The following is a 25,784-nucleotide window of genomic DNA, read 5'->3' on the forward strand; positions in this document are numbered from 1 at the left end:
GTAGCCGCACGTCTCGTAGCGGTGTAAGCACTACGGAAAAGAATGCTGCTACGCCGTTTCCTGGCACTGCAGAGCTTTAAACAGTAGCAGTTGCATGTGTCGGGAGGATCGTCCGCTAGTGGCAGTCGTGGCCGAGTGGTTAAGGCGTCTGACTCGAAATCAGATTCCCTCTGGGAGCGTAGGTTCGAATCCTACCGGCTGCGTGTGATTTTGCGTAAAAACGAGCAGAAATTTTCGCCCACATGTGACATGCGTGGGTGAAAGCGGATCCAAACCAGTGACACCATTCTCAACAAGACGGAAATTTATGTTTAAGAATACTGTTTCGCGACGGCCGCTGTCTGTTGCGGCTCTCGGTTCACCTCGCACGGACGCTAGTACTGCAGAAATCAGTCGCAGGCCCACGAACGCGCCCCCGTCATTTTGTCGCGCCGTCGCCGTGTTCGTGAGTACGCAGATGTGCTTCAAAGTGTTGGACAGAGCGAGCATTCATTTCTTTTTAAGAATCGCAATTCAATTCATTCGAGTGTGGCAAAAGCAGTGGTGCAGCGTTTCCTTTCTTAAGATCTCGCAGCTGCTTGCAAGTATGTCCATCGTTTAAGACGACAGAAAAGTAGCGTCAGCGGTGCGTCAGTGGGAAGTCGGTGAAGTCGCCATTGGAGCCATAAGCCAGTAATTACGACACGCGAATCACTCAAACACCATGCAGCATGTACCACAATGCTCGGCCGAGGGACCGGGCAGCTAAGTCGGTAGAGCGCTAGACTTTCAACCAAAGGGTCCCGGGTTCAAGCCCCCGTCCAGGCGAAAATTGATACACTGTCGTAACGGCTAATGTGCTGGCAACGGAAGCACTACAGAAACGAGTGAGGCCATGTCGTGTTCTTACGTGAGATTGCTTGAAAAGGAGCAGTTGCACTTGTCGAGAGACGCTTCTGCGACCGGCAGTCGTGGCCGAGTGGTTAAGGCGTCTGACTAGAAATCAGATTCCCTCTGGGAGCGTAGGTTCGAGTCCTACCGACTGCGTTTCTTTTTTGTGTCAAGAGGTGAAGAACATCTAAAACGGAACCGTGAAATGAGCGAATACGTGGGAAACACTGCATTCGAGACGCTTGTGAATTTTTACAATTGTCCAGTGAGTGTCGACAAAACACGTAGCTCCTCTGCTGAGACGTACAAAATGCTGCAATTTCACTTTGCATCGTGTGTCAGCTTTCTTCGATAGGCTGTTACGAGGATAGCGTGATGAGTTTTTAGACAGCAGTCAGACGACGTTTAAACAGTAACAGCTCCACGCAACGACTACCCAACAGTAAAGGACATGAGGCAATGTGTCAGTATGCCTAGAGGGAGGGGTGTTAAGGTAATGTGAGCCCGGATAGCTCAGTCGGTAGAGCATTAGGCTTTTAACCTAAGGGTCCAGGGTTCAAGTCCCTGTTCGGGCGGAAATTTTAATACCTTGGTAGCCGCACGTCTCGTAGCGGTGTAAGCACTACGGAAAAGAATGCTGCTACGCCGTTTCCTGGCACTGCAGAGCTTTAAACAGTAGCAGTTGCATGTGTCGGGAGGATCGTCCGCTAGTGGCAGTCGTGGCCGAGTGGTTAAGGCGTCTGACTCGAAATCAGATTCCCTCTGGGAGCGTAGGTTCGAATCCTACCGGCTGCGTGTGATTTTGCGTAAAAACGAGCAGAAATTTTCGCCCACATGTGACATGCGTGGGTGAAAGCGGATCCAAACCAGTGACACCATTCTCAACAAGACGGAAATTTATGTTTAAGAATACTGTTTCGCGACGGCCGCTGTCTGTTGCGGCTCTCGGTTCACCTCGCACGGACGCTAGTACTGCAGAAATCAGTCGCAGGCCCACGAACGCGCCCCCGTCATTTTGTCGCGCCGTCGCCGTGTTCGTGAGTACGCAGATGTGCTTCAAAGTGTTGGACAGAGCGAGCATTCATTTCTTTTTAAGAATCGCAATTCAATTCATTCGAGTGTGGCAAAAGCAGTGGTGCAGCGTTTCCTTTCTTAAGATCTCGCAGCTGCTTGCAAGTATGTCCATCGTTTAAGACGACAGAAAAGTAGCGTCAGCGGTGCGTCAGTGGGAAGTCGGTGAAGTCGCCATTGGAGCCATAAGCCAGTAATTACGACACGCGAATCACTCAAACACCATGCAGCATGTACCACAATGCTCGGCCGAGGGACCGGGCAGCTCAGTCGGTAGAGCGCTAGACTTTCAACCAAAGGGTCCCGGGTTCAAGCCCCCGTCCAGGCGAAAATTGATACACTGTCGTAACGGCTAATGTGCTGGCAACGGAAGCACTACAGAAACGAGTGAGGCCATGTCGTGTTCTTACGTGAGATTGCTTGAAAAGGAGCAGTTGCACTTGTCGAGAGACGCTTCTGCGACCGGCAGTCGTGGCCGAGTGGTTAAGGCGTCTGACTAGAAATCAGATTCCCTCTGGGAGCGTAGGTTCGAGTCCTACCGACTGCGTTTCTTTTTTGTGTCAAGAGGTGAAGAACATCTAAAACGGAACCGTGAAATGAGCGAATACGTGGGAAACACTGCATTCGAGACGCTTGTGAATTTTTACAATTGTCCAGTGAGTGTCGACAAAACACGTAGCTCCTCTGCTGAGACGTACAAAATGCTGCAATTTCACTTTGCATCGTGTGTCAGCTTTCTTCGATAGGCTGTTACGAGGATAGCGTGATGAGTTTTTAGACAGCAGTCAGACGACGTTTAAACAGTAACAGCTCCACGCAACGACTACCCAACAGTAAAGGACATGAGGCAATGTGTCAGTATGCCTAGAGGGAGGGGTGTTAAGGTAATGTGAGCCCGGATAGCTCAGTCGGTAGAGCATTAGGCTTTTAACCTAAGGGTCCAGGGTTCAAGTCCCTGTTCGGGCGGAAATTTTAATACCTTGGTAGCCGCACGTCTCGTAGCGGTGTAAGCACTACGGAAAAGAATGCTGCTACGCCGTTTCCTGGCACTGCAGAGCTTTAAACAGTAGCAGTTGCATGTGTCGGGAGGATCGTCCGCTAGTGGCAGTCGTGGCCGAGTGGTTAAGGCGTCTGACTCGAAATCAGATTCCCTCTGGGAGCGTAGGTTCGAATCCTACCGGCTGCGTGTGATTTTGCGTAAAAACGAGCAGAAATTTTCGCCCACATGTGACATGCGTGGGTGAAAGCGGATCCAAACCAGTGACACCATTCTCAACAAGACGGAAATTTATGTTTAAGAATACTGTTTCGCGACGGCCGCTGTCTGTTGCGGCTCTCGGTTCACCTCGCACGGACGCTAGTACTGCAGAAATCAGTCGCAGGCCCACGAACGCGCCCCCGTCATTTTGTCGCGCCGTCGCCGTGTTCGTGAGTACGCAGATGTGCTTCAAAGTGTTGGACAGAGCGAGCATTCATTTCTTTTTAAGAATCGCAATTCAATTCATTCGAGTGTGGCAAAAGCAGTGGTGCAGCGTTTCCTTTCTTAAGATCTCGCAGCTGCTTGCAAGTATGTCCATCGTTTAAGACGACAGAAAAGTAGCGTCAGCGGTGCGTCAGTGGGAAGTCGGTGAAGTCGCCATTGGAGCCATAAGCCAGTAATTACGACACGCGAATCACTCAAACACCATGCAGCATGTACCACAATGCTCGGCCGAGGGACCGGGCAGCTCAGTCGGTAGAGCGCTAGACTTTCAACCAAAGGGTCCCGGGTTCAAGCCCCCGTCCAGGCGAAAATTGATACACTGTCGTAACGGCTAATGTGCTGGCAACGGAAGCACTACAGAAACGAGTGAGGCCATGTCGTGTTCTTACGTGAGATTGCTTGAAAAGGAGCAGTTGCACTTGTCGAGAGACGCTTCTGCGACCGGCAGTCGTGGCCGAGTGGTTAAGGCGTCTGACTATAAATCAGATTCCCTCTGGGAGCGTAGGTTCGAGTCCTACCGACTGCGTTTCTTTTTTGTGTCAAGAGGTGAAGAACATCTAAAACGGAACCGTGAAATGAGCGAATACGTGGGAAACACTGCATTCGAGACGCTTGTGAATTTTTACAATTGTCCAGTGAGTGTCGACAAAACACGTAGCTCCTCTGCTGAGACGTACAAAATGCTGCAATTTCACTTTGCATCGTGTGTCAGCTTTCTTCGATAGGCTGTTACGAGGATAGCGTGATGAGTTTTTAGACAGCAGTCAGACGACGTTTAAACAGTAACAGCTCCACGCAACGACTACCCAACAGTAAAGGACATGAGGCAATGTGTCAGTATGCCTAGAGGGAGGGGTGTTAAGGTAATGTGAGCCCGGATAGCTCAGTCGGTAGAGCATTAGGCTTTTAACCTAAGGGTCCAGGGTTCAAGTCCCTGTTCGGGCGGAAATTTTAATACCTTGGTAGCCGCACGTCTCGTAGCGGTGTAAGCACTACGGAAAAGAATGCTGCTACGCCGTTTCCTGGCACTGCAGAGCTTTAAACAGTAGCAGTTGCATGTGTCGGGAGGATCGTCCGCTAGTGGCAGTCGTGGCCGAGTGGTTAAGGCGTCTGACTCGAAATCAGATTCCCTCTGGGAGCGTAGGTTCGAATCCTACCGGCTGCGTGTGATTTTGCGTAAAAACGAGCAGAAATTTTCGCCCACATGTGACATGCGTGGGTGAAAGCGGATCCAAACCAGTGACACCATTCTCAACAAGACGGAAATTTATGTTTAAGAATACTGTTTCGCGACGGCCGCTGTCTGTTGCGGCTCTCGGTTCACCTCGCACGGACGCTAGTACTGCAGAAATCAGTCGCAGGCCCACGAACGCGCCCCCGTCATTTTGTCGCGCCGTCGCCGTGTTCGTGAGTACGCAGATGTGCTTCAAAGTGTTGGACAGAGCGAGCATTCATTTCTTTTTAAGAATCGCAATTCAATTCATTCGAGTGTGGCAAAAGCAGTGGTGCAGCGTTTCCTTTCTTAAGATCTCGCAGCTGCTTGCAAGTATGTCCATCGTTTAAGACGACAGAAAAGTAGCGTCAGCGGTGCGTCAGTGGGAAGTCGGTGTAGTCGCCATTGGAGCCATAAGCCAGTAATTACGACACGCGAATCACTCAAACACCATGCAGCATGTACCACAATGCTCGGCCGAGGGACCGGGCAGCTCAGTCGGTAGAGCGCTAGACTTTCAACCAAAGGGTCCCGGGTTCAAGCCCCCGTCCAGGCGAAAATTGATACACTGTCGTAACGGCTAATGTGCTGGCAACGGAAGCACTACAGAAACGAGTGAGGCCATGTCGTGTTCTTACGTGAGATTGCTTGAAAAGGAGCAGTTGCACTTGTCGAGAGACGCTTCTGCGACCGGCAGTCGTGGCCGAGTGGTTAAGGCGTCTGACTAGAAATCAGATTCCCTCTGGGAGCGTAGGTTCGAGTCCTACCGACTGCGTTTCTTTTTTGTGTCAAGAGGTGAAGAACATCTAAAACGGAACCGTGAAATGAGCGAATACGTGGGAAACACTGCATTCGAGACGCTTGTGAATTTTTACAATTGTCCAGTGAGTGTCGACAAAACACGTAGCTCCTCTGCTGAGACGTACAAAATGCTGCAATTTCACTTTGCATCGTGTGTCAGCTTTCTTCGATAGGCTGTTACGAGGATAGCGTGATGAGTTTTTAGACAGCAGTCAGACGACGTTTAAACAGTAACAGCTCCACGCAACGACTACCCAACAGTAAAGGACATGAGGCAATGTGTCAGTATGCCTAGAGGGAGGGGTGTTAAGGTAATGTGAGCCCGGATAGCTCAGTCGGTAGAGCATTAGGCTTTTAACCTAAGGGTCCAGGGTTCAAGTCCCTGTTCGGGCGGAAATTTTAATACCTTGGTAGCCGCACGTCTCGTAGCGGTGTAAGCACTACGGAAAAGAATGCTGCTACGCCGTTTCCTGGCACTGCAGAGCTTTAAACAGTAGCAGTTGCATGTGTCGGGAGGATCGTCCGCTAGTGGCAGTCGTGGCCGAGTGGTTAAGGCGTCTGACTCGAAATCAGATTCCCTCTGGGAGCGTAGGTTCGAATCCTACCGGCTGCGTGTGATTTTGCGTAAAAACGAGCAGAAATTTTCGCCCACATGTGACATGCGTGGGTGAAAGCGGATCCAAACCAGTGACACCATTCTCAACAAGACGGAAATTTATGTTTAAGAATACTGTTTCGCGACGGCCGCTGTCTGTTGCGGCTCTCGGTTCACCTCGCACGGACGCTAGTACTGCAGAAATCAGTCGCAGGCCCACGAACGCGCCCCCGTCATTTTGTCGCGCCGTCGCCGTGTTCGTGAGTACGCAGATGTGCTTCAAAGTGTTGGACAGAGCGAGCATTCATTTCTTTTTAAGAATCGCAATTCAATTCATTCGAGTGTGGCAAAAGCAGTGGTGCAGCGTTTCCTTTCTTAAGATCTCGCAGCTGCTTGCAAGTATGTCCATCGTTTAAGACGACAGAAAAGTAGCGTCAGCGGTGCGTCAGTGGGAAGTCGGTGAAGTCGCCATTGGAGCCATAAGCCAGTAATTACGACACGCGAATCACTCAAACACCATGCAGCATGTACCACAATGCTCGGCCGAGGGACCGGGCAGCTCAGTCGGTAGAGCGCTAGACTTTCAACCAAAGGGTCCCGGGTTCAAGCCCCCGTCCAGGCGAAAATTGATACACTGTCGTAACGGCTAATGTGCTGGCAACGGAAGCACTACAGAAACGAGTGAGGCCATGTCGTGTTCTTACGTGAGATTGCTTGAAAAGGAGCAGTTGCACTTGTCGAGAGACGCTTCTGCGACCGGCAGTCGTGGCCGAGTGGTTAAGGCGTCTGACTAGAAATCAGATTCCCTCTGGGAGCGTAGGTTCGAGTCCTACCGACTGCGTTTCTTTTTTGTGTCAAGAGGTGAAGAACATCTAAAACGGAACCGTGAAATGAGCGAATACGTGGGAAACACTGCATTCGAGACGCTTGTGAATTTTTACAATTGTCCAGTGAGTGTCGACAAAACACGTAGCTCCTCTGCTGAGACGTACAAAATGCTGCAATTTCACTTTGCATCGTGTGTCAGCTTTCTTCGATAGGCTGTTACGAGGATAGCGTGATGAGTTTTTAGACAGCAGTCAGACGACGTTTAAACAGTAACAGCTCCACGCAACGACTACCCAACAGTAAAGGACATGAGGCAATGTGTCAGTATGCCTAGAGGGAGGGGTGTTAAGGTAATGTGAGCCCGGATAGCTCAGTCGGTAGAGCATTAGGCTTTTAACCTAAGGGTCCAGGGTTCAAGTCCCTGTTCGGGCGGAAATTTTAATACCTTGGTAGCCGCACGTCTCGTAGCGGTGTAAGCACTACGGAAAAGAATGCTGCTACGCCGTTTCCTGGCACTGCAGAGCTTTAAACAGTAGCAGTTGCATGTGTCGGGAGGATCGTCCGCTAGTGGCAGTCGTGGCCGAGTGGTTAAGGCGTCTGACTCGAAATCAGATTCCCTCTGGGAGCGTAGGTTCGAATCCTACCGGCTGCGTGTGATTTTGCGTAAAAACGAGCAGAAATTTTCGCCCACATGTGACATGCGTGGGTGAAAGCGGATCCAAACCAGTGACACCATTCTCAACAAGACGGAAATTTATGTTTAAGAATACTGTTTCGCGACGGCCGCTGTCTGTTGCGGCTCTCGGTTCACCTCGCACGGACGCTAGTACTGCAGAAATCAGTCGCAGGCCCACGAACGCGCCCCCGTCATTTTGTCGCGCCGTCGCCGTGTTCGTGAGTACGCAGATGTGCTTCAAAGTGTTGGACAGAGCGAGCATTCATTTCTTTTTAAGAATCGCAATTCAATTCATTCGAGTGTGGCAAAAGCAGTGGTGCAGCGTTTCCTTTCTTAAGATCTCGCAGCTGCTTGCAAGTATGTCCATCGTTTAAGACGACAGAAAAGTAGCGTCAGCGGTGCGTCAGTGGGAAGTCGGTGAAGTCGCCATTGGAGCCATAAGCCAGTAATTACGACACGCGAATCACTCAAACACCATGCAGCATGTACCACAATGCTCGGCCGAGGGACCGGGCAGCTCAGTCGGTAGAGCGCTAGACTTTCAACCAAAGGGTCCCGGGTTCAAGCCCCCGTCCAGGCGAAAATTGATACACTGTCGTAACGGCTAATGTGCTGGCAACGGAAGCACTACAGAAACGAGTGAGGCCATGTCGTGTTCTTACGTGAGATTGCTTGAAAAGGAGCAGTTGCACTTGTCGAGAGACGCTTCTGCGACCGGCAGTCGTGGCCGAGTGGTTAAGGCGTCTGACTAGAAATCAGATTCCCTCTGGGAGCGTAGGTTCGAGTCCTACCGACTGCGTTTCTTTTTTGTGTCAAGAGGTGAAGAACATCTAAAACGGAACCGTGAAATGAGCGAATACGTGGGAAACACTGCATTCGAGACGCTTGTGAATTTTTACAATTGTCCAGTGAGTGTCGACAAAACACGTAGCTCCTCTGCTGAGACGTACAAAATGCTGCAATTTCACTTTGCATCGTGTGTCAGCTTTCTTCGATAGGCTGTTACGAGGATAGCGTGATGAGTTTTTAGACAGCAGTCAGACGACGTTTAAACAGTAACAGCTCCACGCAACGACTACCCAACAGTAAAGGACATGAGGCAATGTGTCAGTATGCCTAGAGGGAGGGGTGTTAAGGTAATGTGAGCCCGGATAGCTCAGTCGGTAGAGCATTAGGCTTTTAACCTAAGGGTCCAGGGTTCAAGTCCCTGTTCGGGCGGAAATTTTAATACCTTGGTAGCCGCACGTCTCGTAGCGGTGTAAGCACTACGGAAAAGAATGCTGCTACGCCGTTTCCTGGCACTGCAGAGCTTTAAACAGTAGCAGTTGCATGTGTCGGGAGGATCGTCCGCTAGTGGCAGTCGTGGCCGAGTGGTTAAGGCGTCTGACTCGAAATCAGATTCCCTCTGGGAGCGTAGGTTCGAATCCTACCGGCTGCGTGTGATTTTGCGTAAAAACGAGCAGAAATTTTCGCCCACATGTGACATGCGTGGGTGAAAGCGGATCCAAACCAGTGACACCATTCTCAACAAGACGGAAATTTATGTTTAAGAATACTGTTTCGCGACGGCCGCTGTCTGTTGCGGCTCTCGGTTCACCTCGCACGGACGCTAGTACTGCAGAAATCAGTCGCAGGCCCACGAACGCGCCCCCGTCATTTTGTCGCGCCGTCGCCGTGTTCGTGAGTACGCAGATGTGCTTCAAAGTGTTGGACAGAGCGAGCATTCATTTCTTTTTAAGAATCGCAATTCAATTCATTCGAGTGTGGCAAAAGCAGTGGTGCAGCGTTTCCTTTCTTAAGATCTCGCAGCTGCTTGCAAGTATGTCCATCGTTTAAGACGACAGAAAAGTAGCGTCAGCGGTGCGTCAGTGGGAAGTCGGTGAAGTCGCCATTGGAGCCATAAGCCAGTAATTACGACACGCGAATCACTCAAACACCATGCAGCATGTACCACAATGCTCGGCCGAGGGACCGGGCAGCTCAGTCGGTAGAGCGCTAGACTTTCAACCAAAGGGTCCCGGGTTCAAGCCCCCGTCCAGGCGAAAATTGATACACTGTCGTAACGGCTAATGTGCTGGCAACGGAAGCACTACAGAAACGAGTGAGGCCATGTCGTGTTCTTACGTGAGATTGCTTGAAAAGGAGCAGTTGCACTTGTCGAGAGACGCTTCTGCGACCGGCAGTCGTGGCCGAGTGGTTAAGGCGTCTGACTAGAAATCAGATTCCCTCTGGGAGCGTAGGTTCGAGTCCTACCGACTGCGTTTCTTTTTTGTGTCAAGAGGTGAAGAACATCTAAAACGGAACCGTGAAATGAGCGAATACGTGGGAAACACTGCATTCGAGACGCTTGTGAATTTTTACAATTGTCCAGTGAGTGTCGACAAAACACGTAGCTCCTCTGCTGAGACGTACAAAATGCTGCAATTTCACTTTGCATCGTGTGTCAGCTTTCTTCGATAGGCTGTTACGAGGATAGCGTGATGAGTTTTTAGACAGCAGTCAGACGACGTTTAAACAGTAACAGCTCCACGCAACGACTACCCAACAGTAAAGGACATGAGGCAATGTGTCAGTATGCCTAGAGGGAGGGGTGTTAAGGTAATGTGAGCCCGGATAGCTCAGTCGGTAGAGCATTAGGCTTTTAACCTAAGGGTCCAGGGTTCAAGTCCCTGTTCGGGCGGAAATTTTAATACCTTGGTAGCCGCACGTCTCGTAGCGGTGTAAGCACTACGGAAAAGAATGCTGCTACGCCGTTTCCTGGCACTGCAGAGCTTTAAACAGTAGCAGTTGCATGTGTCGGGAGGATCGTCCGCTAGTGGCAGTCGTGGCCGAGTGGTTAAGGCGTCTGACTCGAAATCAGATTCCCTCTGGGAGCGTAGGTTCGAATCCTACCGGCTGCGTGTGATTTTGCGTAAAAACGAGCAGAAATTTTCGCCCACATGTGACATGCGTGGGTGAAAGCGGATCCAAACCAGTGACACCATTCTCAACAAGACGGAAATTTATGTTTAAGAATACTGTTTCGCGACGGCCGCTGTCTGTTGCGGCTCTCGGTTCACCTCGCACGGACGCTAGTACTGCAGAAATCAGTCGCAGGCCCACGAACGCGCCCCCGTCATTTTGTCGCGCCGTCGCCGTGTTCGTGAGTACGCAGATGTGCTTCAAAGTGTTGGACAGAGCGAGCATTCATTTCTTTTTAAGAATCGCAATTCAATTCATTCGAGTGTGGCAAAAGCAGTGGTGCAGCGTTTCCTTTCTTAAGATCTCGCAGCTGCTTGCAAGTATGTCCATCGTTTAAGACGACAGAAAAGTAGCGTCAGCGGTGCGTCAGTGGGAAGTCGGTGTAGTCGCCATTGGAGCCATAAGCCAGTAATTACGACACGCGAATCACTCAAACACCATGCAGCATGTACCACAATGCTCGGCCGAGGGACCGGGCAGCTCAGTCGGTAGAGCGCTAGACTTTCAACCAAAGGGTCCCGGGTTCAAGCCCCCGTCCAGGCGAAAATTGATACACTGTCGTAACGGCTAATGTGCTGGCAACGGAAGCACTACAGAAACGAGTGAGGCCATGTCGTGTTCTTACGTGAGATTGCTTGAAAAGGAGCAGTTGCACTTGTCGAGAGACGCTTCTGCGACCGGCAGTCGTGGCCGAGTGGTTAAGGCGTCTGACTATAAATCAGATTCCCTCTGGGAGCGTAGGTTCGAGTCCTACCGACTGCGTTTCTTTTTTGTGTCAAGAGGTGAAGAACATCTAAAACGGAACCGTGAAATGAGCGAATACGTGGGAAACACTGCATTCGAGACGCTTGTGAATTTTTACAATTGTCCAGTGAGTGTCGACAAAACACGTAGCTCCTCTGCTGAGACGTACAAAATGCTGCAATTTCACTTTGCATCGTGTGTCAGCTTTCTTCGATAGGCTGTTACGAGGATAGCGTGATGAGTTTTTAGACAGCAGTCAGACGACGTTTAAACAGTAACAGCTCCACGCAACGACTACCCAACAGTAAAGGACATGAGGCAATGTGTCAGTATGCCTAGAGGGAGGGGTGTTAAGGTAATGTGAGCCCGGATAGCTCAGTCGGTAGAGCATTAGGCTTTTAACCTAAGGGTCCAGGGTTCAAGTCCCTGTTCGGGCGGAAATTTTAATACCTTGGTAGCCGCACGTCTCGTAGCGGTGTAAGCACTACGGAAAAGAATGCTGCTACGCCGTTTCCTGGCACTGCAGAGCTTTAAACAGTAGCAGTTGCATGTGTCGGGAGGATCGTCCGCTAGTGGCAGTCGTGGCCGAGTGGTTAAGGCGTCTGACTCGAAATCAGATTCCCTCTGGGAGCGTAGGTTCGAATCCTACCGGCTGCGTGTGATTTTGCGTAAAAACGAGCAGAAATTTTCGCCCACATGTGACATGCGTGGGTGAAAGCGGATCCAAACCAGTGACACCATTCTCAACAAGACGGAAATTTATGTTTAAGAATACTGTTTCGCGACGGCCGCTGTCTGTTGCGGCTCTCGGTTCACCTCGCACGGACGCTAGTACTGCAGAAATCAGTCGCAGGCCCACGAACGCGCCCCCGTCATTTTGTCGCGCCGTCGCCGTGTTCGTGAGTACGCAGATGTGCTTCAAAGTGTTGGACAGAGCGAGCATTCATTTCTTTTTAAGAATCGCAATTCAATTCATTCGAGTGTGGCAAAAGCAGTGGTGCAGCGTTTCCTTTCTTAAGATCTCGCAGCTGCTTGCAAGTATGTCCATCGTTTAAGACGACAGAAAAGTAGCGTCAGCGGTGCGTCAGTGGGAAGTCGGTGAAGTCGCCATTGGAGCCATAAGCCAGTAATTACGACACGCGAATCACTCAAACACCATGCAGCATGTACCACAATGCTCGGCCGAGGGACCGGGCAGCTCAGTCGGTAGAGCGCTAGACTTTCAACCAAAGGGTCCCGGGTTCAAGCCCCCGTCCAGGCGAAAATTGATACACTGTCGTAACGGCTAATGTGCTGGCAACGGAAGCACTACAGAAACGAGTGAGGCCATGTCGTGTTCTTACGTGAGATTGCTTGAAAAGGAGCAGTTGCACTTGTCGAGAGACGCTTCTGCGACCGGCAGTCGTGGCCGAGTGGTTAAGGCGTCTGACTAGAAATCAGATTCCCTCTGGGAGCGTAGGTTCGAGTCCTACCGACTGCGTTTCTTTTTTGTGTCAAGAGGTGAAGAACATCTAAAACGGAACCGTGAAATGAGCGAATACGTGGGAAACACTGCATTCGAGACGCTTGTGAATTTTTACAATTGTCCAGTGAGTGTCGACAAAACACGTAGCTCCTCTGCTGAGACGTACAAAATGCTGCAATTTCACTTTGCATCGTGTGTCAGCTTTCTTCGATAGGCTGTTACGAGGATAGCGTGATGAGTTTTTAGACAGCAGTCAGACGACGTTTAAACAGTAACAGCTCCACGCAACGACTACCCAACAGTAAAGGACATGAGGCAATGTGTCAGTATGCCTAGAGGGAGGGGTGTTAAGGTAATGTGAGCCCGGATAGCTCAGTCGGTAGAGCATTAGGCTTTTAACCTAAGGGTCCAGGGTTCAAGTCCCTGTTCGGGCGGAAATTTTAATACCTTGGTAGCCGCACGTCTCGTAGCGGTGTAAGCACTACGGAAAAGAATGCTGCTACGCCGTTTCCTGGCACTGCAGAGCTTTAAACAGTAGCAGTTGCATGTGTCGGGAGGATCGTCCGCTAGTGGCAGTCGTGGCCGAGTGGTTAAGGCGTCTGACTCGAAATCAGATTCCCTCTGGGAGCGTAGGTTCGAATCCTACCGGCTGCGTGTGATTTTGCGTAAAAACGAGCAGAAATTTTCGCCCACATGTGACATGCGTGGGTGAAAGCGGATCCAAACCAGTGACACCATTCTCAACAAGACGGAAATTTATGTTTAAGAATACTGTTTCGCGACGGCCGCTGTCTGTTGCGGCTCTCGGTTCACCTCGCACGGACGCTAGTACTGCAGAAATCAGTCGCAGGCCCACGAACGCGCCCCCGTCATTTTGTCGCGCCGTCGCCGTGTTCGTGAGTACGCAGATGTGCTTCAAAGTGTTGGACAGAGCGAGCATTCATTTCTTTTTAAGAATCGCAATTCAATTCATTCGAGTGTGGCAAAAGCAGTGGTGCAGCGTTTCCTTTCTTAAGATCTCGCAGCTGCTTGCAAGTATGTCCATCGTTTAAGACGACAGAAAAGTAGCGTCAGCGGTGCGTCAGTGGGAAGTCGGTGAAGTCGCCATTGGAGCCATAAGCCAGTAATTACGACACGCGAATCACTCAAACACCATGCAGCATGTACCACAATGCTCGGCCGAGGGACCGGGCAGCTCAGTCGGTAGAGCGCTAGACTTTCAACCAAAGGGTCCCGGGTTCAAGCCCCCGTCCAGGCGAAAATTGATACACTGTCGTAACGGCTAATGTGCTGGCAACGGAAGCACTACAGAAACGAGTGAGGCCATGTCGTGTTCTTACGTGAGATTGCTTGAAAAGGAGCAGTTGCACTTGTCGAGAGACGCTTCTGCGACCGGCAGTCGTGGCCGAGTGGTTAAGGCGTCTGACTAGAAATCAGATTCCCTCTGGGAGCGTAGGTTCGAGTCCTACCGACTGCGTTTCTTTTTTGTGTCAAGAGGTGAAGAACATCTAAAACGGAACCGTGAAATGAGCGAATACGTGGGAAACACTGCATTCGAGACGCTTGTGAATTTTTACAATTGTCCAGTGAGTGTCGACAAAACACGTAGCTCCTCTGCTGAGACGTACAAAATGCTGCAATTTCACTTTGCATCGTGTGTCAGCTTTCTTCGATAGGCTGTTACGAGGATAGCGTGATGAGTTTTTAGACAGCAGTCAGACGACGTTTAAACAGTAACAGCTCCACGCAACGACTACCCAACAGTAAAGGACATGAGGCAATGTGTCAGTATGCCTAGAGGGAGGGGTGTTAAGGTAATGTGAGCCCGGATAGCTCAGTCGGTAGAGCATTAGGCTTTTAACCTAAGGGTCCAGGGTTCAAGTCCCTGTTCGGGCGGAAATTTTAATACCTTGGTAGCCGCACGTCTCGTAGCGGTGTAAGCACTACGGAAAAGAATGCTGCTACGCCGTTTCCTGGCACTGCAGAGCTTTAAACAGTAGCAGTTGCATGTGTCGGGAGGATCGTCCGCTAGTGGCAGTCGTGGCCGAGTGGTTAAGGCGTCTGACTCGAAATCAGATTCCCTCTGGGAGCGTAGGTTCGAATCCTACCGGCTGCGTGTGATTTTGCGTAAAAACGAGCAGAAATTTTCGCCCACATGTGACATGCGTGGGTGAAAGCGGATCCAAACCAGTGACACCATTCTCAACAAGACGGAAATTTATGTTTAAGAATACTGTTTCGCGACGGCCGCTGTCTGTTGCGGCTCTCGGTTCACCTCGCACGGACGCTAGTACTGCAGAAATCAGTCGCAGGCCCACGAACGCGCCCCCGTCATTTTGTCGCGCCGTCGCCGTGTTCGTGAGTACGCAGATGTGCTTCAAAGTGTTGGACAGAGCGAGCATTCATTTCTTTTTAAGAATCGCAATTCAATTCATTCGAGTGTGGCAAAAGCAGTGGTGCAGCGTTTCCTTTCTTAAGATCTCGCAGCTGCTTGCAAGTATGTCCATCGTTTAAGACGACAGAAAAGTAGCGTCAGCGGTGCGTCAGTGGGAAGTCGGTGAAGTCGCCATTGGAGCCATAAGCCAGTAATTACGACACGCGAATCACTCAAACACCATGCAGCATGTACCACAATGCTCGGCCGAGGGACCGGGCAGCTCAGTCGGTAGAGCGCTAGACTTTCAACCAAAGGGTCCCGGGTTCAAGCCCCCGTCCAGGCGAAAATTGATACACTGTCGTAACGGCTAATGTGCTGGCAACGGAAGCACTACAGAAACGAGTGAGGCCATGTCGTGTTCTTACGTGAGATTGCTTGAAAAGGAGCAGTTGCACTTGTCGAGAGACGCTTCTGCGACCGGCAGTCGTGGCCGAGTGGTTAAGGCGTCTGACTAGAAATCAGATTCCCTCTGGGAGCGTAGGTTCGAGTCCTACCGACTGCGTTTCTTTTTTGTGTCAAGAGGTGAAGAACATCTAAAACGGAACCGTGAAATGAGCGAATACGTGGGAAACACTGCATTCGAGACGCTTGTGAATTTTTACAATTGTCCAGTGAGTGTCGACAAAACACGTAGCTCCTCTGCTGAGACGTACAAAATGCTGCAATTTCACTTTGCATCGTGTGTCAGCTTTCTTCGATAGGCTGTTACGAGGATAGCGTGATGAGTTTTTAGACAGCAGTCAGACGACGTTTAAACAGTAACAGCTCCACGCAACGACTACCCAACAGTAAAGGACATGAGGCAATGTGTCAGTATGCCTAGAGGGAGGGGTGTTAAGGTAATGTGAGCCCGGATAGCTCAGTCGGTAGAGCATTAGGCTTTTAACCTAAGGGTCCAGGGTTCAAGTCCCTGTTCGGGCGGAAATTTTAATACCTTGGTAGCCGCACGTCTCGTAGCGGTGTAAGCACTACGGAAAAGAATGCTGCTACGCCGTTTCCTGGCACTGCAGAGCTTTAAACAGTAGCAGTTGCATGTGTCGGGAGGATCGTCCGCTAGTGGCAGTCGTGGCCGAGTGGTTAAGGCGTCTGACTCGAAATCAGATTCCCTCTGGGAGCGTAGGTTCGAATCCTACCGGCTGCGTGTGATTTTGCGTAAAAACGAGCAGAAATTTTCGCCCACATGTGACATGCGTGGGTGAAAGCGGATCCAAACCAGTGACACCATTCTCAACAAGACGGAAATTTATGTTTAAGAATACTGTTTCGCGACGGCCGCTGTCTGTTGCGGCTCTCGGTTCACCTCGCACGGACGCTAGTACTGCAGAAATCAGTCGCAGGCCCACGAACGCGCCCCCGTCATTTTGTCGCGCCGTCGCCGTGTTCGTGAGTACGCAGATGTGCTTCAAAGTGTTGGACAGAGCGAGCATTCATTTCTTTTTAAGAATCGCAATTCAATTCATTCGAGTGTGGCAAAAGCAGTGGTGCAGCGTTTCCTTTCTTAAGATCTCGCAGCTGCTTGCAAGTATGTCCATCGTTTAAGACGACAGAAAAGTAGCGTCAGCGGTGCGTCAGTGGGAAGTCGGTGTAGTCGCCATTGGAGCCATAAGCCAGTAATTACGACACGCGAATCACTCAAACACCATGCAGCATGTACCACAATGCTCGGCCGAGGGACCGGGCAGCTCAGTCGGTAGAGCGCTAGACTTTCAACCAAAGGGTCCCGGGTTCAAGCCCCCGTCCAGGCGAAAATTGATACACTGTCGTAACGGCTAATGTGCTGGCAACGGAAGCACTACAGAAACGAGTGAGGCCATGTCGTGTTCTTACGTGAGATTGCTTGAAAAGGAGCAGTTGCACTTGTCGAGAGACGCTTCTGCGACCGGCAGTCGTGGCCGAGTGGTTAAGGCGTCTGACTAGAAATCAGATTCCCTCTGGGAGCGTAGGTTCGAGTCCTACCGACTGCGTTTCTTTTTTGTGTCAAGAGGTGAAGAACATCTAAAACGGAACCGTGAAATGAGCGAATACGTGGGAAACACTGCATTCGAGACGCTTGTGAATTTTTACAATTGTCCAGTGAGTGTCGACAAAACACGTAGCTCCTCTGCTGAGACGTACAAAATGCTGCAATTTCACTTTGCATCGTGTGTCAGCTTTCTTCGATAGGCTGTTACGAGGATAGCGTGATGAGTTTTTAGACAGCAGTCAGACGACGTTTAAACAGTAACAGCTCCACGCAACGACTACCCAACAGTAAAGGACATGAGGCAATGTGTCAGTATGCCTAGAGGGAGGGGTGTTAAGGTAATGTGAGCCTGGATAGCTCAGTCGGTAGAGCATTAGGCTTTTAACCTAAGGGTCCAGGGTTCAAGTCCCTGTTCGGGCGGAAATTTTAATACCTTGGTAGCCGCACGTCTCGTAGCGGTGTAAGCACTACGGAAAAGAATGCTGCTACGCCGTTTCCTGGCACTGCAGAGCTTTAAACAGTAGCAGTTGCATGTGTCGGGAGGATCGTCCGCTAGTGGCAGTCGTGGCCGAGTGGTTAAGGCGTCTGACTCGAAATCAGATTCCCTCTGGGAGCGTAGGTTCGAATCCTACCGGCTGCGTGTGATTTTGCGTAAAAACGAGCAGAAATTTTCGCCCACATGTGACATGCGTGGGTGAAAGCGGATCCAAACCAGTGACACCATTCTCAACAAGACGGAAATTTATGTTTAAGAATACTGTTTCGCGACGGCCGCTGTCTGTTGCGGCTCTCGGTTCACCTCGCACGGACGCTAGTACTGCAGAAATCAGTCGCAGGCCCACGAACGCGCCCCCGTCATTTTGTCGCGCCGTCGCCGTGTTCGTGAGTACGCAGATGTGCTTCAAAGTGTTGGACAGAGCGAGCATTCATTTCTTTTTAAGAATCGCAATTCAATTCATTCGAGTGTGGCAAAAGCAGTGGTGCAGCGTTTCCTTTCTTAAGATCTCGCAGCTGCTTGCAAGTATGTCCATCGTTTAAGACGACAGAAAAGTAGCGTCAGCGGTGCGTCAGTGGGAAGTCGGTGAAGTCGCCATTGGAGCCATAAGCCAGTAATTACGACACGCGAATCACTCAAACACCATGCAGCATGTACCACAATGCTCGGCCGAGGGACCGGGCAGCTCAGTCGGTAGAGCGCTAGACTTTCAACCAAAGGGTCCCGGGTTCAAGCCCCCGTCCAGGCGAAAATTGATACACTGTCGTAACGGCTAATGTGCTGGCAACGGAAGCACTACAGAAACGAGTGAGGCCATGTCGTGTTCTTACGTGAGATTGCTTGAAAAGGAGCAGTTGCACTTGTCGAGAGACGCTTCTGCGACCGGCAGTCGTGGCCGAGTGGTTAAGGCGTCTGACTATAAATCAGATTCCCTCTGGGAGCGTAGGTTCGAGTCCTACCGACTGCGTTTCTTTTTTGTGTCAAGAGGTGAAGAACATCTAAAACGGAACCGTGAAATGAGCGAATACGTGGGAAACACTGCATTCGAGACGCTTGTGAATTTTTACAATTGTCCAGTGAGTGTCGACAAAACACGTAGCTCCTCTGCTGAGACGTACAAAATGCTGCAATTTCACTTTGCATCGTGTGTCAGCTTTCTTCGATAGGCTGTTACGAGGATAGCGTGATGAGTTTTTAGACAGCAGTCAGACGACGTTTAAACAGTAACAGCTCCACGCAACGACTACCCAACAGTAAAGGACATGAGGCAATGTGTCAGTATGCCTAGAGGGAGGGGTGTTAAGGTAATGTGAGCCCGGATAGCTCAGTCGGTAGAGCATTAGGCTTTTAACCTAAGGGTCCAGGGTTCAAGTCCCTGTTCGGGCGGAAATTTTAATACCTTGGTAGCCGCACGTCTCGTAGCGGTGTAAGCACTACGGAAAAGAATGCTGCTACGCCGTTTCCTGGCACTGCAGAGCTTTAAACAGTAGCAGTTGCATGTGTCGGGAGGATCGTCCGCTAGTGGCAGTCGTGGCCGAGTGGTTAAGGCGTCTGACTCGAAATCAGATTCCCTCTGGGAGCGTAGGTTCGAATCCTACCGGCTGCGTGTGATTTTGCGTAAAAACGAGCAGAAATTTTCGCCCACATGTGACATGCGTGGGTGAAAGCGGATCCAAACCAGTGACACCATTCTCAACAAGACGGAAATTTATGTTTAAGAATACTGTTTCGCGACGGCCGCTGTCTGTTGCGGCTCTCGGTTCACCTCGCACGGACGCTAGTACTGCAGAAATCAGTCGCAGGCCCACGAACGCGCCCCCGTCATTTTGTCGCGCCGTCGCCGTGTTCGTGAGTACGCAGATGTGCTTCAAAGTGTTGGACAGAGCGAGCATTCATTTCTTTTTAAGAATCGCAATTCAATTCATTCGAGTGTGGCAAAAGCAGTGGTGCAGCGTTTCCTTTCTTAAGATCTCGCAGCTGCTTGCAAGTATGTCCATCGTTTAAGACGACAGAAAAGTAGCGTCAGCGGTGCGTCAGTGGGAAGTCGGTGAAGTCGCCATTGGAGCCATAAGCCAGTAATTACGACACGCGAATCACTCAAACACCATGCAGCATGTACCACAATGCTCGGCCGAGGGACCGGGCAGCTCAGTCGGTAGAGCGCTAGACTTTCAACCAAAGGGTCCCGGGTTCAAGCCCCCGTCCAGGCGAAAATTGATACACTGTCGTAACGGCTAATGTGCTGGCAACGGAAGCACTACAGAAACGAGTGAGGCCATGTCGTGTTCTTACGTGAGATTGCTTGAAAAGGAGCAGTTGCACTTGTCGAGAGACGCTTCTGCGACCGGCAGTCGTGGCCGAGTGGTTAAGGCGTCTGACTATAAATCAGATTCCCTCTGGGAGCGTAGGTTCGAGTCCTACCGACTGCGTTTCTTTTTTGTGTCAAGAGGTGAAGAACATCTAAAACGGAACCGTGAAATGAGCGAATACGTGGGAAACACTGCATTCGAGACGCTTGTGAATTTTTACAATTGTCCAGTGAGTGTCGACAAAACACGTAGCTCCTCTGCTGAGACGTACAAAATGCTGCAATTTCACTTTGCATCGTGTGTCAGCTTTCTTCGATAGGCTGTTACGAGGATAGCGTGATGAGTTTTTAGACAGCAGTCAGACGACGTTTAAACAGTAACAGCTCCACGCAACGACTACCCAACAGTAAAGGACATGAGGCAATGTGTCAGTATGCCTAGAGGGAGGGGTGTTAAGGTAATGTGAGCCCGGATAGCTCAGTCGGTAGAGCATTAGGCTTTTAACCTAAGGGTCCAGGGTTCAAGTCCCTGTTCGGGCGGAAATTTTAATACCTTGGTAGCCGCACGTCTCGTAGCGGTGTAAGCACTACGGAAAAGAATGCTGCTACGCCGTTTCCTGGCACTGCAGAGCTTTAAACAGTAGCAGTTGCATGTGTCGGGAGGATCGTCCGCTAGTGGCAGTCGTGGCCGAGTGGTTCAGTTCCGCCGCAGCAGCGGCCGTGTGCGGACGTGCCGGAGTGCTCGCTCCGCGCGTGTTTGGCGGCGCTTGCAGCAGTTGTGGGCCTTGTGAGTACATCATGGCTTTTGCCATGGATGATCAGTTACGCCGTTACACGTTGCGTTTCCAATTCCCGTTTGGTTTTGCCCGACCACATGTCTACGAATTAGTCGATTTTTTCTTCGACAGATTGGGTCTTAAAGACGAGGAAGTTTTAGGATTTTCATACGATTTTCTAGCGAATGCCGTTTACGTGAAACTTGTTAATGACGAGCCTTGTTTACGTGTAATGGACTCAACTAAGGGTACTGCCGAGTTCGTTAATTCTGATGGTGAAATTTGTAAAGTTGTTGTTAACCATGCTGGGTTAGGCCTGCGCACGGTCCGTATATTCAACCTACCATTTGAAATTGACCTTGAACGTATTCGGCAATGTCTGTCCCAGTATGGGAACGTATTAGAAATTCACCAAGAGCAGTGGAGTGGCCTTAAACACTTCAATGTGGATAATGGTGTCAGAGTAGCGCGAATTGACCTATCTAAGCATATCCCGTCGAATGTCGTGGTACAAGGCTTCCGAGCACTCGTTATGTACGAGGGGCAACCACGTACATGTGTACTTTGTGGCTCTCCGGACCATATGAAGGCCGCGTGTCCCCGTGCTAAACCAGTGCGTCGTGTTTTACGACAACGTGATGCCCTTGCAGCTGGGCAGGATGGCAATAAGCCGACGTATGCCGAGAGCCTTGTCGGTCCGTCTGTCGTTAGCGCGCCACAGCTGCACGCGGCTGAGGTTGTGCCTGACGTGCCCGCCGCCGGTGTAAACAACGCTACGCCGAGCCGAATGCCCGTTGCTTCTGACGTGGAAACCTATGCAAACGACGGGGCCGGAAATTCGCGCCCTTCCGATGCTGGCGTGGTCCGTGTGGAACTTCCGCCTCGGTTGCCCGATCAACAGATGCTCCCATCTGTGGAGAGTCTTACACCTGAGGACTCTGGTGACCAGCCGCGAGTTTCCCATCCCCTTGACGTGTCTTCTCCAGTCAGCGCAGTTTCCGGCAAAGAACTGTCTCCCACGGGAGCTACCCCTACCGCTGCGAATTCTGACAACAACGAACCAGTCGAGGACACCCGTCCTCAGAAGAAAGGCCGACAAAAGAAATCGGTCCGTAAGCAGAGTGAAGAGGAAACTCGTACTCTCGAACAGAAACTGCAGCGTACTATCAAGCAGTTCCGGACGGATGAATGTGAGAGAATCGTCACGGACGATGGAGTACAGGTCGTGCAGCATTCAGAGGAGGCCGATATGGGGATGCAGGTCGACAGTTCTGGACCCGATGCATTTATGGATACCGCTCACTCGCCGGGGTCGAGCAGGCAGCCTTCCTGGGCTGACGATACGCATTAACATGGCATCACCCCTTCTTATGCGGGATTACAAAATTGCAACTGCTAATATAAATCGAATAACATCTGATGTAAAATTAAAATGTTTGACTGACTATCTGTATGCCGCCGATATAGATATCGTTTTCCTACAAGAAGTCGTCACACCCAAGGTCGGGAATGTCACAGGCTATGAGGCCATCATAAATATTGGCGATGAGGCAGGGACTGCAATTTTGTACAAAGCGGGCATCACTTGTAGACCTCGAGCGATTTTAGAAACGGGTAGAGGGATTGTCGTACAGTTCGAAGATTTGCTTTTGATCAACGTCTATGCCCCGACTGGATCTACAGGCCGAAGGGATAGGAGTGTTTTTTATCGCGATGAAATTGTGCCATTATTATCCTGTGGTTGTTCGAAGATTTTATTGGGCGGCGATTTTAACTGTGTTGTACGCAGAGAAGACCAGTGTCCGAATTTTAATTTTTGTCTGGAGTTGCGAGATTTAATTGATGGGCTGGAGTTACAAGATACCTGGTGCTCACTTCGCCCGCAGGTGACCGGATATACTTATGTTACCGCTGCCTCCGCTAGTCGTCTGGATAGGTTTTATGTATCTACAGACATTTTAAGCGCTGCCAGGGATTGTGAAATATGGCCTGTTAATTTTAGCGACCACTGTGCGTATCACATTACGCTTAGACACGTCTCGCAGAAAACCTTTTTGGGTCGAGGCGTATGGCAACTGAACGTCGCACTGTTGGACGACGGCGACCTGAAGAAGGATCTTATTGCAACGTGGCAATGGTGCCTGCAGCGACGACAAAGATATAGGGAGCGTGTTCGTTGGTGGACGGAGCTAGTAAAACCACGCATAAAGAAATGTATTTGTCTGTTTGCCAGGGCCAAGGCGTACTGGAAGAAACAGACGTTGGAATTTTATTTTACCGCTCTCCGCCAGTTGTATAACGATTCCTCTGCACTGCCTGGCAATCTCCTTCGCATTAAACGTACCAAAGCCAAAATCACCGCATTGGTTCGTGAGTCTCTGGCAGGAGCCCAAGTCAGGGCCCGCGCTTTCGATGACACCTTTAACGAGTCAGCGTCCTTGTACCACGTCATACGGGAAGCTAAAAGAGGCAGACAAAAAATCATTACTCAACTGACAGATGACGATGGTCGTGTTTATGATGAGCAAGGCGAGCTTAAGATTTTTATTCGGAATCATTTCAGGCAACTTTACTCCCTACCTGACACAGACGTAGAGGCAGGAGAGGATTTTTTGTCTAACATTACAGCATCGGTGGATCCGGACGACCACGCACAGCTCCTGGCCAACATAACTAACTTCGAAGTGAAGTCAATCATTACGTCTGCGGCGAAAGGAAAAGCTGCAGGATCAGACGGTTTGCCGGTCGAATTTTACCTTCGGTATTGGGATGTTTTCGGCGACGAACTGACTATCATGTATAATGAATTGTTAACGAATACTGCTTTTCCATCGCAGTTCACTGAGGGCCTGATAGTCTTAGTCTCCAAACCGTCACAGGGGACTTCACTCAATAACTTACGACCAATCACCCTACTCAATGCAGATTTCAAAATCTTTACTAGAATTCTGAATGCCAGACTTAAGCCAGTCCTCAGTAAAGTGCTTGGTTCATACCACATGAACGTGGTTCCTGGTCGATCAATGATAGACGCCCTGTGCGAATACCGAGATATTGCATATTTGACTTGGATTTGCAAGACCACGTTGGCAATAGTCTTTTTTGACTTCGACAAGGCATTTGATAGGACCAACCATGGATTTCTGTTCCGAACGCTGGATAAACTGGGTTTCAACCAGCATTTCGTACAGATCATAAGGAATTGTATCTGCAATACGACTTCCCGCGTGAAATTCAACGGCCAGTTAACAGCCCCTGTGCCCATTCAACAAGGTTTGCGACAAGGGTGCCCGCTTTCTACGACTCTTTTCGCCATTGCTATCGAGCCGCTACTGAAGACGTTTTGCGTCACCTTACCGGGTCTTCAAACGCTGAATACAAAGACCGTCTGTCATGCCTATGCGGACGATATCAGCGTCCTTATCAATAACGACGAAGAGTTCGATTCCGTGCGGCGGCTTGTCCACCGGTATGCCAGCGCCTGCGGTGCACGCCTTAACGAACGGAAATCCAAAGTCTTGCATTTAGGTCCGCAGGCTCGCTTCGCGAACACCGTTTGGTTAGAGGCAACCAACCAGCTCAAGCACCTTGGTTTGATTCTCACTCCGAATCCACGGGAAATGGTAAGAGTGAATTGGGAACAGAAGCTCAACGTCCTTCGAGCTTTGATTCGAGAGCACAATATGCGGTCTTTAGACAGGATTCAGAGAGCACATTTCGTCAATTATTATGTTCTCAGCAAGATTTACCATGTTGCCGCTGTTCTCCCTATTCCTACTGATATTGCTAACAGAATTTTAGCCCTTGCAGGCTGGTACATTTGGCGAGGTAATATTTTTAAAGTCGCTTTCAAGGCTACCGCTTTACCTCGGTATAAAGGTGGTCTAGCCCTTAAAGATGTTGAATTACAGTGCTCAGCGATTTACCTAGCTCGAACATCAAGGATCTTACGATGTCGTCAGACAGGTCTTACAGCGCGTCTATTCCAGCAGCTACGACCACCGGATATGACGCCACCGATAAATGTTGGACATATCCATCCCGAGCTCGCTCATATTCGCCGATATTACGTGGAGTTCAGCTATGTGCATCAACACCTGCAACCATTTACTGCTGCGGCTGTCTACAGTGTATTTACGAATCGGCAACAGAATAACTCTATAGAAATGAAGTATCCTGGCAAGAACTGGCGACAAATTTGGATGAATATCAGCACTCCTCTTCTTCGTTCCCAAGTTCGTTCCGTGTGGTATGATGTTGTGAACGAGGTGATGCCCACGGGGGAGAAATTGTGGAAGATCCACTTACGGCCTACACCGACTTGCGACACATGTGGCCATGTGGAAACATTGCACCACATATTATGCTGCAGAGATCAGACGCAAATCTGGAAATGGACGAGAATGAAACTGGCTCTTATTAATAGAACGACGCCATCCGCAATACAACTGCAGGATATATTCCACCCGGACTGGCAATTATTTCCGAAATCTAAAAATAATAGCTATACCTGGTTAATTGGACAGTACCTATTTTATATACTGACGACTAAAACGCCTACACTTTCTGATTTTCATATGTATCTTATTGTCGAATATTACGCGATCAAACGATTACGAAAGTATAAAGAAAAATTTCAGAATTTTCTCACCGTTGCTTTGAATGATGGGAAGCTTTAAGTGTGCGAACCAATGGGTACGATTATTGCTTTTATTCTTTCTTCTATTATCAGGGTATCTGTTTGTCGGTTCTCAGGACTCAATTGTTTCATAGGTGGTACAATGTGTGCACCTAAGGTCACAGAGAAGCAGCATGCAACAGGATGCAAACCTTGTAGAGCCAGTATTTATTTCTGTTTTTTTTACGTTACCCAGCAGACAAGTATAGCTTCATTTGACGAAGTTTAAACCAGACGAGGCAGTATTTTCTTTCTAGATACCCATCTTTCCTCTCTAAGGAACCATTTCTCTATTTATTATCTACGATGCTGAAGGAGCAATCTATGATCTTGTTGTTTCTGTCTCCACCAACTCATGGAACACACAATAGTACCCAGTTACTTTACTGAATAACTGCAAGAAAACAGCACGGCGGCAA

General features: G+C 49.9%; 42 non-coding genes across 42 annotated transcripts; all 42 read left to right on the forward strand.

Moving 5' to 3' along the window:
• The first annotated feature begins 121 nt into the window (after window positions 1-121).
• On the forward strand, window positions 122-203 carry Trnas-cga (transfer RNA serine (anticodon CGA)). Its single transcript has one exon. It is a non-coding gene; the product is annotated as a tRNA-Ser (tRNA).
• A 741-nt stretch (window positions 204-944) lies between these two features.
• On the forward strand, window positions 945-1,026 carry Trnas-aga (transfer RNA serine (anticodon AGA)). Its single transcript has one exon. It is a non-coding gene; the product is annotated as a tRNA-Ser (tRNA).
• A 346-nt stretch (window positions 1,027-1,372) lies between these two features.
• Trnak-uuu (transfer RNA lysine (anticodon UUU)) lies at window positions 1,373-1,445 on the forward strand. Its single transcript has one exon. It is a non-coding gene; the product is annotated as a tRNA-Lys (tRNA).
• A 138-nt stretch (window positions 1,446-1,583) lies between these two features.
• On the forward strand, window positions 1,584-1,665 carry Trnas-cga (transfer RNA serine (anticodon CGA)). Its single transcript has one exon. It is a non-coding gene; the product is annotated as a tRNA-Ser (tRNA).
• A 741-nt stretch (window positions 1,666-2,406) lies between these two features.
• Trnas-aga (transfer RNA serine (anticodon AGA)) lies at window positions 2,407-2,488 on the forward strand. The gene has a single exon. It is a non-coding gene; the product is annotated as a tRNA-Ser (tRNA).
• A 346-nt stretch (window positions 2,489-2,834) lies between these two features.
• Trnak-uuu (transfer RNA lysine (anticodon UUU)) lies at window positions 2,835-2,907 on the forward strand. Its single transcript has one exon. It is a non-coding gene; the product is annotated as a tRNA-Lys (tRNA).
• A 138-nt stretch (window positions 2,908-3,045) lies between these two features.
• On the forward strand, window positions 3,046-3,127 carry Trnas-cga (transfer RNA serine (anticodon CGA)). The gene has a single exon. It is a non-coding gene; the product is annotated as a tRNA-Ser (tRNA).
• A 741-nt stretch (window positions 3,128-3,868) lies between these two features.
• On the forward strand, window positions 3,869-3,950 carry Trnay-aua (transfer RNA tyrosine (anticodon AUA)). The gene has a single exon. It is a non-coding gene; the product is annotated as a tRNA-Tyr (tRNA).
• Window positions 3,951-4,296: 346 nt separating this feature from the next.
• Window positions 4,297-4,369, forward strand: Trnak-uuu (transfer RNA lysine (anticodon UUU)). Its single transcript has one exon. It is a non-coding gene; the product is annotated as a tRNA-Lys (tRNA).
• Window positions 4,370-4,507: 138 nt separating this feature from the next.
• On the forward strand, window positions 4,508-4,589 carry Trnas-cga (transfer RNA serine (anticodon CGA)). The gene has a single exon. It is a non-coding gene; the product is annotated as a tRNA-Ser (tRNA).
• Window positions 4,590-5,330: 741 nt separating this feature from the next.
• Window positions 5,331-5,412, forward strand: Trnas-aga (transfer RNA serine (anticodon AGA)). Its single transcript has one exon. It is a non-coding gene; the product is annotated as a tRNA-Ser (tRNA).
• Window positions 5,413-5,758: 346 nt separating this feature from the next.
• Trnak-uuu (transfer RNA lysine (anticodon UUU)) lies at window positions 5,759-5,831 on the forward strand. Its single transcript has one exon. It is a non-coding gene; the product is annotated as a tRNA-Lys (tRNA).
• Window positions 5,832-5,969: 138 nt separating this feature from the next.
• On the forward strand, window positions 5,970-6,051 carry Trnas-cga (transfer RNA serine (anticodon CGA)). The gene has a single exon. It is a non-coding gene; the product is annotated as a tRNA-Ser (tRNA).
• Window positions 6,052-6,792: 741 nt separating this feature from the next.
• On the forward strand, window positions 6,793-6,874 carry Trnas-aga (transfer RNA serine (anticodon AGA)). The gene has a single exon. It is a non-coding gene; the product is annotated as a tRNA-Ser (tRNA).
• A 346-nt stretch (window positions 6,875-7,220) lies between these two features.
• Trnak-uuu (transfer RNA lysine (anticodon UUU)) lies at window positions 7,221-7,293 on the forward strand. The gene has a single exon. It is a non-coding gene; the product is annotated as a tRNA-Lys (tRNA).
• Window positions 7,294-7,431: 138 nt separating this feature from the next.
• Window positions 7,432-7,513, forward strand: Trnas-cga (transfer RNA serine (anticodon CGA)). Its single transcript has one exon. It is a non-coding gene; the product is annotated as a tRNA-Ser (tRNA).
• A 741-nt stretch (window positions 7,514-8,254) lies between these two features.
• On the forward strand, window positions 8,255-8,336 carry Trnas-aga (transfer RNA serine (anticodon AGA)). Its single transcript has one exon. It is a non-coding gene; the product is annotated as a tRNA-Ser (tRNA).
• Window positions 8,337-8,682: 346 nt separating this feature from the next.
• Window positions 8,683-8,755, forward strand: Trnak-uuu (transfer RNA lysine (anticodon UUU)). The gene has a single exon. It is a non-coding gene; the product is annotated as a tRNA-Lys (tRNA).
• A 138-nt stretch (window positions 8,756-8,893) lies between these two features.
• On the forward strand, window positions 8,894-8,975 carry Trnas-cga (transfer RNA serine (anticodon CGA)). Its single transcript has one exon. It is a non-coding gene; the product is annotated as a tRNA-Ser (tRNA).
• A 741-nt stretch (window positions 8,976-9,716) lies between these two features.
• Window positions 9,717-9,798, forward strand: Trnas-aga (transfer RNA serine (anticodon AGA)). The gene has a single exon. It is a non-coding gene; the product is annotated as a tRNA-Ser (tRNA).
• A 346-nt stretch (window positions 9,799-10,144) lies between these two features.
• On the forward strand, window positions 10,145-10,217 carry Trnak-uuu (transfer RNA lysine (anticodon UUU)). The gene has a single exon. It is a non-coding gene; the product is annotated as a tRNA-Lys (tRNA).
• A 138-nt stretch (window positions 10,218-10,355) lies between these two features.
• Window positions 10,356-10,437, forward strand: Trnas-cga (transfer RNA serine (anticodon CGA)). The gene has a single exon. It is a non-coding gene; the product is annotated as a tRNA-Ser (tRNA).
• A 741-nt stretch (window positions 10,438-11,178) lies between these two features.
• Trnay-aua (transfer RNA tyrosine (anticodon AUA)) lies at window positions 11,179-11,260 on the forward strand. Its single transcript has one exon. It is a non-coding gene; the product is annotated as a tRNA-Tyr (tRNA).
• A 346-nt stretch (window positions 11,261-11,606) lies between these two features.
• On the forward strand, window positions 11,607-11,679 carry Trnak-uuu (transfer RNA lysine (anticodon UUU)). The gene has a single exon. It is a non-coding gene; the product is annotated as a tRNA-Lys (tRNA).
• A 138-nt stretch (window positions 11,680-11,817) lies between these two features.
• On the forward strand, window positions 11,818-11,899 carry Trnas-cga (transfer RNA serine (anticodon CGA)). The gene has a single exon. It is a non-coding gene; the product is annotated as a tRNA-Ser (tRNA).
• A 741-nt stretch (window positions 11,900-12,640) lies between these two features.
• Window positions 12,641-12,722, forward strand: Trnas-aga (transfer RNA serine (anticodon AGA)). Its single transcript has one exon. It is a non-coding gene; the product is annotated as a tRNA-Ser (tRNA).
• Window positions 12,723-13,068: 346 nt separating this feature from the next.
• Window positions 13,069-13,141, forward strand: Trnak-uuu (transfer RNA lysine (anticodon UUU)). Its single transcript has one exon. It is a non-coding gene; the product is annotated as a tRNA-Lys (tRNA).
• Window positions 13,142-13,279: 138 nt separating this feature from the next.
• Trnas-cga (transfer RNA serine (anticodon CGA)) lies at window positions 13,280-13,361 on the forward strand. The gene has a single exon. It is a non-coding gene; the product is annotated as a tRNA-Ser (tRNA).
• A 741-nt stretch (window positions 13,362-14,102) lies between these two features.
• On the forward strand, window positions 14,103-14,184 carry Trnas-aga (transfer RNA serine (anticodon AGA)). Its single transcript has one exon. It is a non-coding gene; the product is annotated as a tRNA-Ser (tRNA).
• A 346-nt stretch (window positions 14,185-14,530) lies between these two features.
• On the forward strand, window positions 14,531-14,603 carry Trnak-uuu (transfer RNA lysine (anticodon UUU)). The gene has a single exon. It is a non-coding gene; the product is annotated as a tRNA-Lys (tRNA).
• Window positions 14,604-14,741: 138 nt separating this feature from the next.
• Window positions 14,742-14,823, forward strand: Trnas-cga (transfer RNA serine (anticodon CGA)). Its single transcript has one exon. It is a non-coding gene; the product is annotated as a tRNA-Ser (tRNA).
• Window positions 14,824-15,564: 741 nt separating this feature from the next.
• On the forward strand, window positions 15,565-15,646 carry Trnas-aga (transfer RNA serine (anticodon AGA)). Its single transcript has one exon. It is a non-coding gene; the product is annotated as a tRNA-Ser (tRNA).
• Window positions 15,647-15,992: 346 nt separating this feature from the next.
• Window positions 15,993-16,065, forward strand: Trnak-uuu (transfer RNA lysine (anticodon UUU)). The gene has a single exon. It is a non-coding gene; the product is annotated as a tRNA-Lys (tRNA).
• A 138-nt stretch (window positions 16,066-16,203) lies between these two features.
• Trnas-cga (transfer RNA serine (anticodon CGA)) lies at window positions 16,204-16,285 on the forward strand. The gene has a single exon. It is a non-coding gene; the product is annotated as a tRNA-Ser (tRNA).
• A 741-nt stretch (window positions 16,286-17,026) lies between these two features.
• On the forward strand, window positions 17,027-17,108 carry Trnas-aga (transfer RNA serine (anticodon AGA)). Its single transcript has one exon. It is a non-coding gene; the product is annotated as a tRNA-Ser (tRNA).
• A 346-nt stretch (window positions 17,109-17,454) lies between these two features.
• On the forward strand, window positions 17,455-17,527 carry Trnak-uuu (transfer RNA lysine (anticodon UUU)). Its single transcript has one exon. It is a non-coding gene; the product is annotated as a tRNA-Lys (tRNA).
• A 138-nt stretch (window positions 17,528-17,665) lies between these two features.
• Window positions 17,666-17,747, forward strand: Trnas-cga (transfer RNA serine (anticodon CGA)). Its single transcript has one exon. It is a non-coding gene; the product is annotated as a tRNA-Ser (tRNA).
• Window positions 17,748-18,488: 741 nt separating this feature from the next.
• Window positions 18,489-18,570, forward strand: Trnay-aua (transfer RNA tyrosine (anticodon AUA)). The gene has a single exon. It is a non-coding gene; the product is annotated as a tRNA-Tyr (tRNA).
• A 346-nt stretch (window positions 18,571-18,916) lies between these two features.
• On the forward strand, window positions 18,917-18,989 carry Trnak-uuu (transfer RNA lysine (anticodon UUU)). Its single transcript has one exon. It is a non-coding gene; the product is annotated as a tRNA-Lys (tRNA).
• A 138-nt stretch (window positions 18,990-19,127) lies between these two features.
• Window positions 19,128-19,209, forward strand: Trnas-cga (transfer RNA serine (anticodon CGA)). The gene has a single exon. It is a non-coding gene; the product is annotated as a tRNA-Ser (tRNA).
• Window positions 19,210-19,950: 741 nt separating this feature from the next.
• On the forward strand, window positions 19,951-20,032 carry Trnay-aua (transfer RNA tyrosine (anticodon AUA)). Its single transcript has one exon. It is a non-coding gene; the product is annotated as a tRNA-Tyr (tRNA).
• A 346-nt stretch (window positions 20,033-20,378) lies between these two features.
• Window positions 20,379-20,451, forward strand: Trnak-uuu (transfer RNA lysine (anticodon UUU)). The gene has a single exon. It is a non-coding gene; the product is annotated as a tRNA-Lys (tRNA).
• The last annotated feature ends 5,333 nt before the right edge of the window (window positions 20,452-25,784 follow it).

The sequence above is a fragment of the Schistocerca nitens genome, unplaced genomic scaffold, assembly GCF_023898315.1.
Source record: "Schistocerca nitens isolate TAMUIC-IGC-003100 unplaced genomic scaffold, iqSchNite1.1 HiC_scaffold_334, whole genome shotgun sequence".
Classification (NCBI taxonomy): Eukaryota; Metazoa; Arthropoda; class Insecta; order Orthoptera; family Acrididae; genus Schistocerca; species Schistocerca nitens.